The following is a 15,030-nucleotide window of genomic DNA, read 5'->3' as shown; positions in this document are numbered from 1 at the left end:
TACAACGCCATCCTCGGGTACCCAGCTCTCGCCCAGTTCATGGCGGCGACTCACCCGGCCTACAACCTCATGAAGATGCCTGGGAGCAAAGGCGTCCTCACCGTCAAGGGGGATACCAAGGAGGCCGTAACGGCACTCAAGCTTGCCTTCAAGACTGCAGCGGCAGCGCAGCCCGCCGGCGCCGGTACCCTCGAAGCCAAGGAGGCCGCGCCTACCAAGAAGAAGCAATTGTTCACCCAAGACAAGGCGGAAACCAAGCAGGTGCCAGTTGATGAGGACGGACCCTCAGGAGCCACCTTTGCCATAGGTGCCGGCCTCGATTCCGTCCAAGAAGAGGCGCTGGTGAAGTTCTTGCGCGCAAACAAGGACATATTCGCATGGGAGCCCAATCAGCTGGTGGGGGTTCCAAGAGAGGTGATTCAGCATCACCTAAGGGTAGTGCCCCAACATGCGCCCTGTCAAGCAAGGAGCGAGGCGGCAATCCACGGAGAAGCAAGCCTTCATCGTCCAGGAGACCCGCAAGCTGGAGGCGGCGGGTGCCATTCGAGAGGTTCGGTATCCCACATGGCTGGCAAACCCCGTCGTAGTGCCGAAGTAAGGCGGGAAGGAACGGATGTGCGTCGACTTCACCAACCTTAATAAGGCCTGCCCCCAAGATCCGTTCCCACGCATCGATCAGATCGTCGACTCCACCGCTGAGTGCGACCTGCTGTGCTTCCTGGATGCATTCTCAGGGTATCACCAGATCAAGATGGCAGTAGAAGACGTAGAGAAGACAACCTTCCTGACCCCGTGTGGGGTGTACTGCTACACCTGCATGCCCTTCGGGCTGCGCAACGTGGGTGCGACCTTTCAGTGGCTGATGCACATCGCCTTGGGGCAGCAGCTCGGGAGAAACACAGAGGCCTATGTCAACGACATAGTGGTGAAGTCTCGAGAGGCGAGAACCTTGATTCAAGACTTGGAAGAGACCTTCGAGAGCCTGCGCCAGGTGAACCTGCGGCTTAACCCGGAGAAGTGTGTGTTCGGTGTCCCTTCTGGCAAGCTGCCGGTATTCCTTGTATCCCACAGAGGGATCGAGGCGAACCTAGAGAAGCTCAAGGCCATTGAGGACATGAGCCCGCTGTAGACCCTCAAAGAGATGCATAAGCTAGCGGGACCAGTGACCGCGTTGGGGCGTTTCATCTCCAAGCTAGGGGAGCGCGCCTTACCCTTCTTCAAGCTCATGAAGAAGAAGGGCCCATTCGAGTGGACACCAGAGGCCGACCGAGCCTTCCAAGAGCTCAAGAAATACCTCACCAGCCCACCGGTGATGGTGGCACCACGACCTCTCGAGCCCTTAGTGCTCTACCTTGCCGCCACCCCGTACTCCGCCAGCGCAACGCTGGTGATGGTTCGGGAGGAGCACCAAGCAAAGGGCGCGCCGCGCCAAGCTATAGCTGAAGTAATGCAGGGTCAGGAAGGCGCCGCAAAAGCCTCAGCACCAGAAGACCAAGCTCGGCAAGACAACGTCGCCGAGATTGCCGAAAGCAGTCAGGCCTCAGGAGCCCCTCCACCTCAGGAGATGCCCCAATCTCCGCAAGACCCGAGCCTCGCCAACGCGCCAGCCCTTGTCGAGCACCCGGTGTATTTCGTCAGCACGGTGTTGCGGGACGAAGGGCACGATACCCCATGCCTCAGAAGCTCCTGCTCGCGCTCTTGGTGGCCTCGAGCAAGTTGCGGCACTACTTCCAGGGCCACCCCATCAAGGTCGTCTCGGCCTACCCATTGGAGAGGGTGCTCAGGAGCCCCAACTCGGCTGGAAGGGTCACCGAGTGAAACATCGGGCTGCGAGCATTCCGATTGGAGTTCAGCACTACCAGGGTCGTCAAGGGGGCCGCGCTCGCTGATTTTGTGGCAGAATAGACGGATGCCCTGACACTTGAAGGAGGCGAAGACCGATCCACCTCACCAGGAAGCGAGGCACCGGACGGGTGGGTCATGTACTTCGATGGCGCCTTCGCGCACCAAGGCGCAGGGGCAGGAGCAGTACTAATCTTGCCCACTCAGGACAAGCTCTATTACGCCGTGCAGCTCTGCTTTCAGCATGGTGAGAAGGTCTCCAATAACATCGCAGAATACGAAGGCCTCATAGCTGGCCTGGAGGCCGCGGCAGCTCTGGGGGTGAAGCGCCTTACCGTTAGAGGCGACTCGCAGCTCCTCGTCAACTTCTCCAACAAAGTATACGAGCCAAAGGACAAGCATATGGAGGCATACCTCACGGAGGTGCACAAGATGGAGAAGCAATTCGCGGGCTTGGAGCTGCAACACGTGCCCCGGGACACCAACAAGGAAGCCAACGACATCGCCAGGAGAGCATCCAAGTGACAGCCACAAGAGCCTGGTGTCTTTGAGGAACAGCTCTTCAAGCTATCGGCAACACCACCACTTTCAAGCACAGCCCAGCCTCGGGAAGAGCTTCCACAGCCTCCTGTCTCAGGAGCCCCAGCCTGTGGCCCGACCTCAGAGCTCGCTTGCTCTTGGCGCTTGAACCTCAGGAGGGATGCTGGACCAAGAAATTCAAGGAGTATCTGATGCAAGGGGCGCTGCCAGAAAAGGAGGAGGATGCAGAGCATGTGGTTCGGCAGGCCACTGCGTACTGCATCTAGGATGGCGAGCTGTACAGGAAGCGGCCAAACAACGTTTCTTTGCGCTGCATTTCCAGAGACCAAGGAAAGGAGCTACTAACTGACATACACGGTGATGAATGCGGGCACCACTCGTCATCACGGACCCTCGTCGGCAAAGTATTCCGCAGTGGGTTCTACCGGCCCACTGCACTCAACGACGCAGCTGAACTGGTGAAGTCCTGCGAAGCCTGCCAGTTCCACGCCAAGCAAATTCATCAGCCGGCTCAGGGCCTCCAAACCATCCCACTCACGTGGCCGTTTGCGGTCTGGGGGCTGGACATCCCAGGCCCGTTCCCTCGAGCGCCTGGGGGCTACCGTTACCTCTACGTCGCCATCGACAAGTTCACCAAGTGGGCGGAAGTGGAAGCCGTCCGCACCATCCCAGCCGGCTCTGCTGTCAAGTTCATCAAGGGCCTCGTGAGCCGCTTCGGGGTCCCCAACCGCATCATCACAGATAACGGCTCGCAGTTTAGTAGTAACCTCTTCAAAACCTACAGTGCTAACCTTGGAACGCAGATCTGCTACGCTTCGGTGGCGCACCCCAGGTGCAATGGTCAAGCCGAACGCGCCAACGCGGAGGTCCCGAGGGGCCTCAAGACCAGGACCTTCAAGAAGAAGCTCGAGGCCTGTGGCAGGGGCCGGTACGACGAGCTCCAGTCCATGCTATGGTCCATCCGCACCATCGCCACCAAGCCAACGGGCGAGCGGTCCTCCCTCACGAGGTCAAGCATCATTCCGCACGGGTCCTGGCATTCGATGAAATGCAGCAGGATGCCACGCAGGGGACGGACCTCGTGCTGGGGGAGGAACGACGTCGTGAAGCCGCACTGAGGGCGGCAAGGTACCAGCAAGCGCTGCGGCGATACCACTGCCGCAGCATCCGCTCCAGGACACTCGAGGTACGCGACCTCGTCCTGAGGCGGGTCCTCTCCAGGGAAGGTGTCGGGACCCCGATTCTAGGTCACACCAATCTAGCATTTAACACCTCATATCACTTTGCGGCCTCACGCACGGTATTCCCACGGGTGTCGCCTTACCATGGCTCGGGACCGTTTGCGCCTTTTGGCTCACGTATATGATAGTGTCGCTAGCATCCATATGACAAAGAACCCGGGCCGACATGACTAGTCGTGAACCCAAAGTGGCACTAACTTACGGGGACAGGCATACATGAAACAACATCGAGCATGTCGGTCAGCAGCGTGTGAATCCGGGCTGTAGCAACTGGGCTAACAGGACTCCGGGGACCCGGGCTGTAGCAGGCTAGGCAGGACTCCAGATGTCACCGCGTGACATTTCCCTGAAGGGACAGACACAGGAACAAAGTGAATCACATGCCGGCCAGTCTAAGTGTTCCGGAGCAGTAGTGCTGGGCTAGCAGGACTCCGGTAAACCGGGCTGTAGCGGACTACCATGGCTCGGTGGAAGCACTAGACTACATTTCCCCATAAGAGAGGCTACCAAGGATAGACAACTAGGTTGTCGGATCCCACACATAGCAATACACGTTACACGTACGCATAACATGCAAGTATGTGCTGTACAACATGGCATCACAACATAACGCAAACTCATATAGATAAAGGCCCAGAAGAGCCACATAGCATTAAGTACAAACAGGGGTCACATGACCCATCATTCAGAACATACAAGCAACGGAAGCATTACATGTCTGAGTACAGACAACTACAAAAGAAAAGACTAAGAATCCTGACTATCTACAAGCCCCTCCCAAGGGTACAAGATCGTAGCTGAGGTACAAGCTACTCGTCGAAGTCCAAGCGGAACTACTAGTAAGACTGAAGTCTCCGCTGCAGAAACATAAATAAAGCAACATGAGTACAAAGGTACTCAGCAAGACTTGCATCAGATCCTATCATACATGCATTTGTATCAAGAAGGTAGTGTGGGGTTTAGTAGCAGCAAGCCAGCTTTGACTCAGTGGCTATCCTGTTCTACGACTACGAGGAACTTCTTTGAGGTAAGAAGGCGCACACGAGTCCACTAGTCACCACCTCAATACACCACTATGGATTCATTCCCGTCTCACTACGAGAAGCCATCCATAGCACTCACACTTATCTTGAGCATTTTAGAGTATCCACTTCAAGTTGTCTATGTACCACGTAAGCATCCAAGAAGTCCATAACCGAGGACACGGCTATTCGAATAGATCATGATAACCCTGCAGGGGTGTACTGCTCACACACGCTCTCGCCACTTACCGCCATGTACACGTCATGTACCTCGGCAACCTTCAAGCGGAAGCCTGGCGAGGGTGTCGGCCACGACCTGACTAACCACACAAGACTCTAGTCCAGGTTTATCGCCTATTCGGGTTCCATCCGCAAGGAGATCCGGCCGGGGTGTCGCTCACGGCCCCAAACGATGTGTGCAGGGTTCCCGAGCCCACCATCCGGGTGCCACTCGGTACACCGGGCCACGTGTTCCTAGTGTGTCCCAAGCCCACCCTGCCGGGTGCCACTCGGTAGAAAAATAGCACTACCTGCAAACACCAGAAACTAGTTGCAACTCCTGGATAGAGATAAAGTTGGTTAATAAGTCGAGAGGGGCACTTAAGCATTCCAATGTGTGGTAGTAGCTAGTCATTGGACAACATACACAGAACTCAGTGCTTAAGGACGGTTCCAGTGAGACAACCCACCATGTACTCCTACATGGCCTCTCACCGCTACCTTTACCAAATCGTGTTCACACACTTAACTCTCAGCACCAGAATATATCGTAACACTCCAATTCATTCCCTATGAATCAGACCTGACACAACTCTAAGCAATAGCAGGCAAGGCATGGTAGGAACACAACATGGCTCAATCAACTCCTACACATGCTAGTGGGTTTCAACTATTTACTGTGGCAATGACAGGTCATGTAGAGGAATGGGTTCAACTACCGCAACATAAAGTAGCAGTTGAATCGTTGTTGTCCTAATGCAGTAAAAGGGAGCAGGAGCGAGAGAGTAGGATTGTATCGGAATGAACAAGGGGGGTTTGCTTGCCTGGTAGATCAACAGGGTGGCACTGCTCCTCAGACAGGTACTCTGGAACACTCTCCGGAGCAGGACCTATTGAGAAGGAACGGTGTCGACAATCAAAACACAATCATATGCAACAATATGATGCATGAATATGGCATGAATATGTGATGTGTTTTGAGCCAATGCATTTAGCATTCAACTTGGAAGAGATCCATTTGAACCGAAGGTTCAAATGCAACTCTAATATAAGTCCCTTTAAATGCCATAAGTGTGTTTTCATATATACAGCATGTATAGGTTGGTTTTTCATGCATGAAAATGGCACAGATGGATAGATTGAATTTTTCTGATTATTTTTCATATATAAATTATTTAAATCTGAGCTACGGTTGAATTTCTATGAATTTTTGAAGTTTTGGCTATTTTTTGGAATTTCCTGATTTAATTTAAATCCAGAAAATGAATAACTGCGTCATGCTTGCGTCACCAAGTAAACAGCGCTGACTGGGGTCAAACCTGACGTGTGGGGGCCACACGTCAGTGACACACGTTTTAAACAGAGGGTTTAATTTATTCTAATTATAGGATTAGGCGCAGGGGCCCACTGTCAGTGTCACAGGGGGGGTAATTAGTGCGGTTTGACCCGGGTTGACCGGCAGTTAGTCGCCGGCGAGGCCGAGCGCGGCGGAGCGCGTCGGGTTCGTCGCTCCGGCGACCATTTGGGCGGCGGAGACCACGGGCGAGGAGCCAGCGCTCGTCCGCGTCATCTGGAGCAAGCGGGAGAGACGGGGGTGGCCGGAGCTCGTCGGAAACGAGCTCGAGGTGACGGCCGGAGTTCGGCCGAGTGCACGCGGGTGCTGTAGGGCACGGTAGGAGCTGCGGGCGGCGGTGTTGGCCTTCTGGGAGGCTGCAGAGCGTGTTGGCAGGTGCAGGCGCGGGCTGCGGTGGCTCTGGCCATGACGGGGAGGTACCATGGCGGCGCGACTGCTCGGGTCCGACGGCTAGCGTGGCTACGGCACGAAATCAAGCATGGGGAAGGAGTGGAAGCGGAGGACAGCTCACGGCGGTCTCGATGGCGTCGTGCGCGAGCTCGGGGAAGCACTGGTGTGGCCGGAATGTTGTTGGCGATCTCGGGCGGCCGGAGGCGAAGATGGCGATGGCGACGGCTCCACGGGGCGCTCCGGCTTGCGTGGCTCGGCGGAGGGCTTCAGAGCGAGGAGACAGAGCTCCTGGGCGTGCCGGAGAGGCGAGGGGGTGGCGGTGGCTACGGCAACGGTGGCCGGTGGCGACGGCAGCGCTCGGCCGTGAGAGAGAGAGCGAGGGGGAAGAGAGAATGGACACGGGAGAGAGCGAGAGAGGTGCGGGGCGGTGCGTGGCATCGCGCGGGGCATCCAGGCGACGAGGGGGAGGACAGGCAGGCAGGTGGCGTGGCGGCACGGCCGTGCGCACGCGCCGGCCACACACCTGGCCGATTGGCGCCAGGAGGACGACGGCGCTGGCGGGCTGGTCCAGCTGGGCCGCAGGTAAGCACAGGTAGGTTTTTCCATTTCTGTTTCTTTTCTATTTTTCTGACATTTGTTTGGTTTAATAAAAATGATAAACCATGTTATTTTCTTATGCCAATTCTTGTAGGGGCTAGTGGTATTATTCCAGAACTCCTCTACAAATGGCATAATTTTTGGACCATATTTTATATATATAACAATATATATCCAAAGCAAATAATTACTGCATTAACTCCAAATGCCCAAGATAAATATTTATGAGCTCCTAATTATATTGGTTTGATTTTTCTCTGTCCAATATTTTTAGAGAGCAACATGAACATTTTCTTGGACCCTTTTGGAGCAATTTTTATCTGGGTCATTTCCAGAAATGATTCTGAGGGTTTCACAGATCCCCACTTCAAACTTAAATGGAATTTAAACATGATGCACACATGACTAGCTAGTCTAGGTCAAACCAGAACTAGGGATGTGACAACTCGCCCCCACTTGAAAGAATCTCATCTCGAGATTCAGGGGTCGATGGGAAGAAGGTGGGGTACTCCAGTCGAAGACGATCTTCTCACTCCCAAGTAGCTTCTCTCTTGGAATGATGAGACCACTGAACCTTGAAAAACTTGATGTTCTGACGTCGGGTGACACGTTCTGCTTGATCAAGAATGCGAATAGGGTACTCTCGATATGTGAGGTTATCTTGGAGATCAAGCATTTCGTGGTCCACTCCACGGATGGGATCCGAGAAGCAACGCCTGAGTTGAGAGACGTGGAAGACATCATGGACTCGAGAAAGATGTGGGGGTAGTTCCAACTGGTAGGCAACCTCTCCTCGTTTGGCGAGAATGAGGAACGGACCAATATAACGAGGAGCCAACTTGCCCTTGATACCGAATCGATGGGTACCCTTTAGAGGAGTAACCCGAAGGTAAGCCTTGTCGCCAACTTCATAAGCCACTTCCTTATGACGACGGTCATACTGGCTCTTTTGACGAGACTGGGCTGTTTTAAAATTCTCATGAATGATGCGAACTTGCTCTTCTGCTTCCTGGATCATATCCGGTCCAAAGAATTGTCTTTCACCGGTTTCTGACCAGTTCAAAGGTGTTCGAAATCTTCGTCCATACAGAATCTCGAAAGGAGCTTTCTTAAGACTGGATTGATAGCTATTGTTATAAGCAAACTCGGCGAAAGGTAGGCATTTCTCCCAATCCATACCGAATGAGATAACGCAAGCTCTAAGCATGTCTTCGAGAATTTGGTTGACCCTTTCCACCTGACCACTTGATTGAGGGTGGAAAGTGGTACTGAAGGAAAGATGGGTGCCCATGGCAGTTTGGAAACTCTCCCAGAAATGAGAAGTGAAGACACTACCACGGTCTGAATTGATCTCTAGTGGAACACCATGAAGTGACACTATTCAAGAAATATATAAGTCAGCGAGCTGACTAGCAGTGATACTCTCTTGAACAGGTAGGAAGTGAGCCACTTTGGAAAGACGATCAATGACTACGAAGATAGCGTTATTCCCTTTCTTGGTCCTGGGAAAGCCGGTGATGAAGTCCATACCAACTTTATCCCATTTCCACTCAGGAATGGCTAAAGGTTGAAGGGTGCCAGCAGGTCTTTGATGTTCTGCCTTAACGCGACGACAAACGTCACAGTTAGCAATGAACTGAGCGATTTCTCTCTTCATCCTAGTCCACCAGAACCTCTGGCGTAGGTCCTGATACATCTTAGTACTACCGGGATGAATCGTGAGAGGGGATTCATGTGCCTCCTTAAGGATCAATTGTCGCAGATGTTGATTCTTGGGAACCACCAAGCGATTCTCAAAGAAAACAGCACCTCGATCATCCATAGAGAAACATCCACCAACTCCCTTCTTAATGTTTCTCCTGATGCGGGTAACACCCCTATCAAACTTCTGGTCAGAAATGATCTGATCCTCAAGGGTAGGTTTCGCCACCAAGGTAGAAAGGAATCCTTGAGGAGCAATGTGAAGGTTAAGCTTACAGAATTCCTCATGGAGAAGTGGTTGGCCCTGCTGCAACATAAGATTGTTGCAATAGGACTTACGACTTAGCGCATCAGCCATGACATTGCCCTTGCCTGGGGTGTAGGTAATCCCTAAGTCATAATCTGAGATCAACTCCAACCAACGTCTTTGCCTAAGGTTCAAATCTGGTTGGGTGAAAATATACTTGAGACTCTGGTGATCGGTGTAAATCTCGCAACGTTTACTGAGAAGGTAATGTCGCCATGTCTTAAGTGCATAGACTACGGCTGCAAGCTCTAGATCATGTGTAGGATAATTCTCCTCATGTGGATGCAACTATCGAGATGCATAGGCAATCACATGGCGATCCTGCATAAGAATGCATCCTAGTCCCTGTCGTGAGGCGTCGCAGTAGATAACAAAGTCTTTAGTGAAATCCGGTGGCACAAGTATGGGGGCAGAAGTCAGGCATCTTTTCAGTTCCTGAAAACTGTATTCACACTGTGGGGACCACTCAAACTTTTTATCCTTCTTGAGAAGTTCCGTGAGGGGTTTGGCTACTTTGGAGAAGTTTTCAACAAAGCGGCGACAATAACTGGCTAGACCAAGGAAACTCCTAACTTGTTTAACTGTTTCAGGTGGAGTCCAATCAAGAACGGCCTGAACTCTCTCAGGATTGACAGCAATGCCCTTACCAGAGATCACGTGGCCTAGGTAGGTCACTTCTGGCAACCAAAATTCGCACTTGGAAAACTTGGCGTAAAGGCGGTGCTCTCTGAGTTTTTCTAACACAAGTCTAAGATGTTCGGCATGCTCTTCCTCGTTCTTTGAGTAAATAAGGATATCATCGAGGTAAACCACGACGAACTTTTCTAAGTACTCCATGAAGATCGAGTTCATCAAGCGGGAGAATGTGGCTGGAGCATTGGTTAGACCGAAAGACATGACGGTGTACTCGTACTGGCCATAACGAGTGACAAAAGCCATCTTAGGAATGTCCCCGTTTCTAATCTTGATTTGATGGTAGCCTAACCTCAAATCCATCTTGGAAAAGACTGAGGATCCAGCGAGCTGATCATACACGTCATTGATCCTGGGGAGCGGATACTTGTTCTGTATCGTGACCAAATTAACGGGATGATAATCTACAACCATCCGGTCCGTACCATCCTTCTTCTTGACGAAGAGGACGGGGCAAGCCCAGGGAGTAGAACTAGGATGGATGAAACCCTTTTACAAGGATTCATCGAGTTGTTTCTTAAGCTCGGCTAGCTCTAAGGGTGCCATCTTGTAAGGTCTCCTAGAGATTGGGGCGGTTCCTGGGATAAGATCTATGACAAACTCTACATCTCTGTCAGGTGGAATACCTGGCAGTTCCTCTGGAAAGACATCCGGAAAGTCATGGACTACCGGGATATCTTCAAGGTCTGGAAGAGGACTGGCATTAAGAGAATAGAGTTGACGCTTTGCAACTCTGGTGGAGACAGTGACTAACTTGCCAGATGGGTGTGTGAGTTGAACAGACCTGGTGTAACAATCAATCTTGGCGTGATGAGCTGTCATCCAGTCCATACCCAAGATGATGTTAATATCTGTAGACTTGAGGGCTATAAGTGAGGAAAGGAATACAAGTCTGTCAACAAGGATTTCATTACCATCGCTTATTCTGGTAGTTTGCCATCTAGACCCTGGAGTTTGGATTTCAAGTGGAGTTGGCATATCACAAAATGACATGTCGTGCAAACGAGCATAGCCTTCAGAGATGAAGGAGTGAGATGCTCCAGTATCGAATAGAACCGAAGCTGGATGGCAATTGACAAGGAGTGTACCAAGAACGACATCCGGATCATCATGAGCGTCTTTAGCTGAGACGTGATGCACACGTCCACGCTCAGTGGGAGCTGACTTGACACCGATCATCTTGCGTGATGGCTTACCATAGCCAACAGACTTCTCAGGCAGGGGTGGGGCATAGTTAGTTTGAGAGCAGTCACGTGCATAGTGTCCTGGCTTCCCACATGTGAAGCAAGTCCTTGAAGTTGGATGTGGACCCGCATTGACAAGCAGTCTACCAATAGGCCTGGGTGGAGCATACTGCTGAACTGGGTGAGGCGCCACATAAGATGGCCTCGGTGCATATCTAGGTGGAAGAGCGGAGTTCGGAACCCAAATCCGGCGCTTATGAGAACTAGAACCAGAGGAAGAAACCAAATCACGGGTGTGCTTACGAGACTCCTCGTAGGTGAGCTGAGCTGTCTCCGCATTAATGGCCTTGTTCACAAGAGCCTGGAATGTATTGCAATGGTGCAAGTGGAGATCACGACGCAACTTGGGGTTGAGACCCTTCCGGAACATAGCCTGCTTCTTAGCGTCCGTGGACACTTCTTCTGTAGCATAGCGGGCGAGGTTCTCAAACTCTCTACTGTAAGCATCAACAGCCATCTTACCCTGGGTGAAACTACAGAACTCTTCTCTCTTGCGGTCAATGAGAGCCTGAGGAATGTGATGCTCACGAAAAGCCTCAATGAAATCTCTCTAGGTCGGTATCTGGCCAGCTGGAAGCATAGCCTCATAGTTCTGCCACCAAAGTCTAGCAGGACCTTCCAGGTGATATGCAGCATAGGTGACCTTGTCACCTTCAGCTACGTTCGCAGAATGCAGCTTGTGTGTGATACTACGGAGCCAGTCATCTGCATCGAGTGGCTCAATGGAATGATGGAAGGTAGGTGGTTTCAGACCAATGAAATCATAGATGGTCGCTGACTCTTTGCACTGGGGTGCGGTGTTCTCCTCGATACGTGCTAACAAGCGGTTAGACTCATGCTTGTTCCTCTCCATCTCTAACATAAATTCTGCCAACGAAGGCTGGTCAGGAGGATCCTCCTCATCCCCACCACCTCCGTGGTTCAGGCAACGAGCAACAAAACTTCGGTTAACTGACGACATCCTGAGAAGCGGAACCAAGGACGAGGTCAACAACAACTATAGGATGCAACATGTAGCATAAGAAAATTTAGTATCTCTCAAGCTCCTAGGACAATTCCGGCGGCATAACGGCAGTAAAATGCTCAAAATGAGACATTCTGCAAAGGACGGGGTAGCACCATACTCAACATCATCACTCAAGGTTCTGAGATATTACTAAACAGGCTACACCGGAGGTACTCAAACTGGGATATGACTCTGATCAACCAATCCTAAGAGACGACGGAGTAGTAACATGTGATCCTGATAGACAGAAGAGAAAGCCTAGTTCCTTAACCCCGTAGGAAAGATAGGATGACTCAGATCAGAAGGGCATGAGGTAAAAGAAGTAAAAAGAGCCTTACGTTCCCTTCCACAATCAATTCCCTTACATAACTAAAGAATTTCTAGACTCAACTTCGACCAGGTTGGCTTGGAAATCCTACAGGCAGTCAGGCTCTGATACCAAAGCTGTCGGGACCCCGATTCTAGGTCACACCGATCTAGCATGTAACACCTCATATCACTTTGCGGCCTCACGCACGGTATTCCCACGGGTGTCGCCTTACCATGGCCCGGGACCGTTTGCGCCTTTTGGCTCACGTATATGATAGTGTCGCTAGCATCCATATGACAAAGAACCCGGGCTGACATGACTAGTTGTGAACCCAAAGTGGCACTAACTTACGGGGACAGGCATACATGAAACAACATCGAGCATGTCGGTCAGCAGCGTGTGAATCCGGGCTGTAGCAACTGGGCTAACAGGACTCCGGGAACCCGGGCTGTAGCAGGCTAGGCAGGACTCCAGATGTCACCGCGTGACATTTCCCCGAAGGGACAGACACAGGAACGAAGTGAATCACATGCCGGCCAGTCTAAGTGTTCTAGAGCAGTAGTGCTGGGCTAGCAGGACTCCGGTAAACCGGGCTGTAGCGGACTACCATGGCTCGGTGGAAGCACTAGACTACATTTCCCCATAAGAGAGGCTACCAAGGATAGACAACTAGGTTGTCGGATCCCACACATAGCAATACACGTTACACGTACGCACAACATGCAAGTATGTGCTGTACAACATGGCATCACAACATAACGCAAACTCATAGAGATAAAGGCCCAGAAGAGCCACATAGCATTAAGTACAAATAGGGGTCACATGACCCATCATTCAGAGCATACAAGCAACGGAAGCATTACATGTCTGAGTACAGACAACTACAAAAGAAAAGACTGAGAAGCCTGACTATCTACAAGCCCCTCCCAAGGGTACAAGATCGTAGCTGAGGTACAAGCTACTCGTCGAAGTCCAAGCGGAACTACTAGTAAGACTGAAGTCTCCGCTGCAGAAACATAAATAAAGCAACATGAGTACAAAGGTACTCAGCAAGACTTACATTAGATCCTATCATACATGCATTTGTATCAAGAAGGTAGTGTGGGGTTTAGTTGCAGCAAGCCAGCTTTGACTCAGTGGCTATCCTGTTCTACGACTACGAGGAACTTCTTTGAGGTAAGAAGGCGCACACGAGTCCACTAGTCACCACCTCAATACACCACTATGGATTCATTCCCGTCTCACTACGAGAAGCCATCCATAGCACTCACACTTATCTTGAGCATTTTAGAGTATCCACTTCAAGTTGTCTATGTACCACGTAAGCATCCAAGAAGTCCATAACCGAGGACACGGCTATTCGAATAGATCATGATAACCCTGCAGGGGTGTACTGCTCACACACGCTCTCGCCACTTACCGCCATGTACACGTCATGTACCTCGGCAACCTTCAAGCGGAAGCCTGGCGAGGGTGTCGGCCACGACCTGACTAACCACACAAGACTCTAGTCCAGGTTTATCGCCTATTCGGGTTCCATCCGCAAGGAGATTCGGCCGGGGTGTCACTCACGGCCCCAAACGATGTGTGCAGGGTTCCCGAGCCCACCATCCGGGTGCCACTCGGTACACCGGGCCACGTGTGCCTAGTCTGTCCCAAGCCCACCCTGCCGGGTGCCACTCGGTAGAAAAATAGCACTACCTACAAACACCAGAAACTAGTTGCAACTCCTGGATAGAGATCAAGTTGGTTAATAAGTCGAGAGGGGCACTTAAGCATTCCAATGTGTGGTAGTAGCTAGTCATTGGACAACATACACAGAACTCAGTGCTTAAGGACGGTTCCAGTGAGACAACCCACCATGTACTCCTACATGGCCTCTCACCGCTACCTTTACCAAATCGTGTTCACACACTTAACTCTCAGCACCAGAATATATCGTAACACTCCAATTCATTCCCTATGAATCAGACCTGACACAACTCTAAGCAATAGCAGGCAAGGCATGGTAGGAACACAACATGGCTCAATCAACTCCTACACATGCTAGTGGGTTTCAACTATTTACTGTGGCAATGACAGGTCATGTAGAGGAATGGGTTCAACTACCGCAACATAAAGTAGCAGTTGAATCGTTGTTGTCCTAATGCAGTAAAAGAGAGCAGGAGCGAGAGAGTAGGATTGTATCGGAATGAACAATGGGGGTTTGCTTGCCTGGTAGATCAACAGGGTGGCACTGCTCCTCAGACAGGTACTCTGGAACACTCTCCGGAGCAGGACCTATTGAGAAGGAACGGTGTCGACAATCAAAACACAATCATATGCAACAATATGATGCATGAATATGGCATGAATATGTGATGTGTTTTGAGCCAATGCATTTAGCATTCAACTTGGAAGAGATCCATTTGAACCGAAGGTTCAAATGCAACTCTAATATAAGTCCCTTTAAATGCCATAAGTGTGTTTTCATATATACAGCATGTATAGGTTGGTTTTTCATGCATGAAAATGGCACAGATGGATAGATTGAATTTTTCTGATTATTTTTCATATATAAATTA

This window comes from Aegilops tauschii, chromosome 6, assembly GCF_002575655.3.
Source record: "Aegilops tauschii subsp. strangulata cultivar AL8/78 chromosome 6, Aet v6.0, whole genome shotgun sequence".
NCBI lineage: Eukaryota > Viridiplantae > Streptophyta > Magnoliopsida > Poales > Poaceae > Aegilops > Aegilops tauschii.
Note: the sequence above shows the minus strand (reverse complement) of the source record.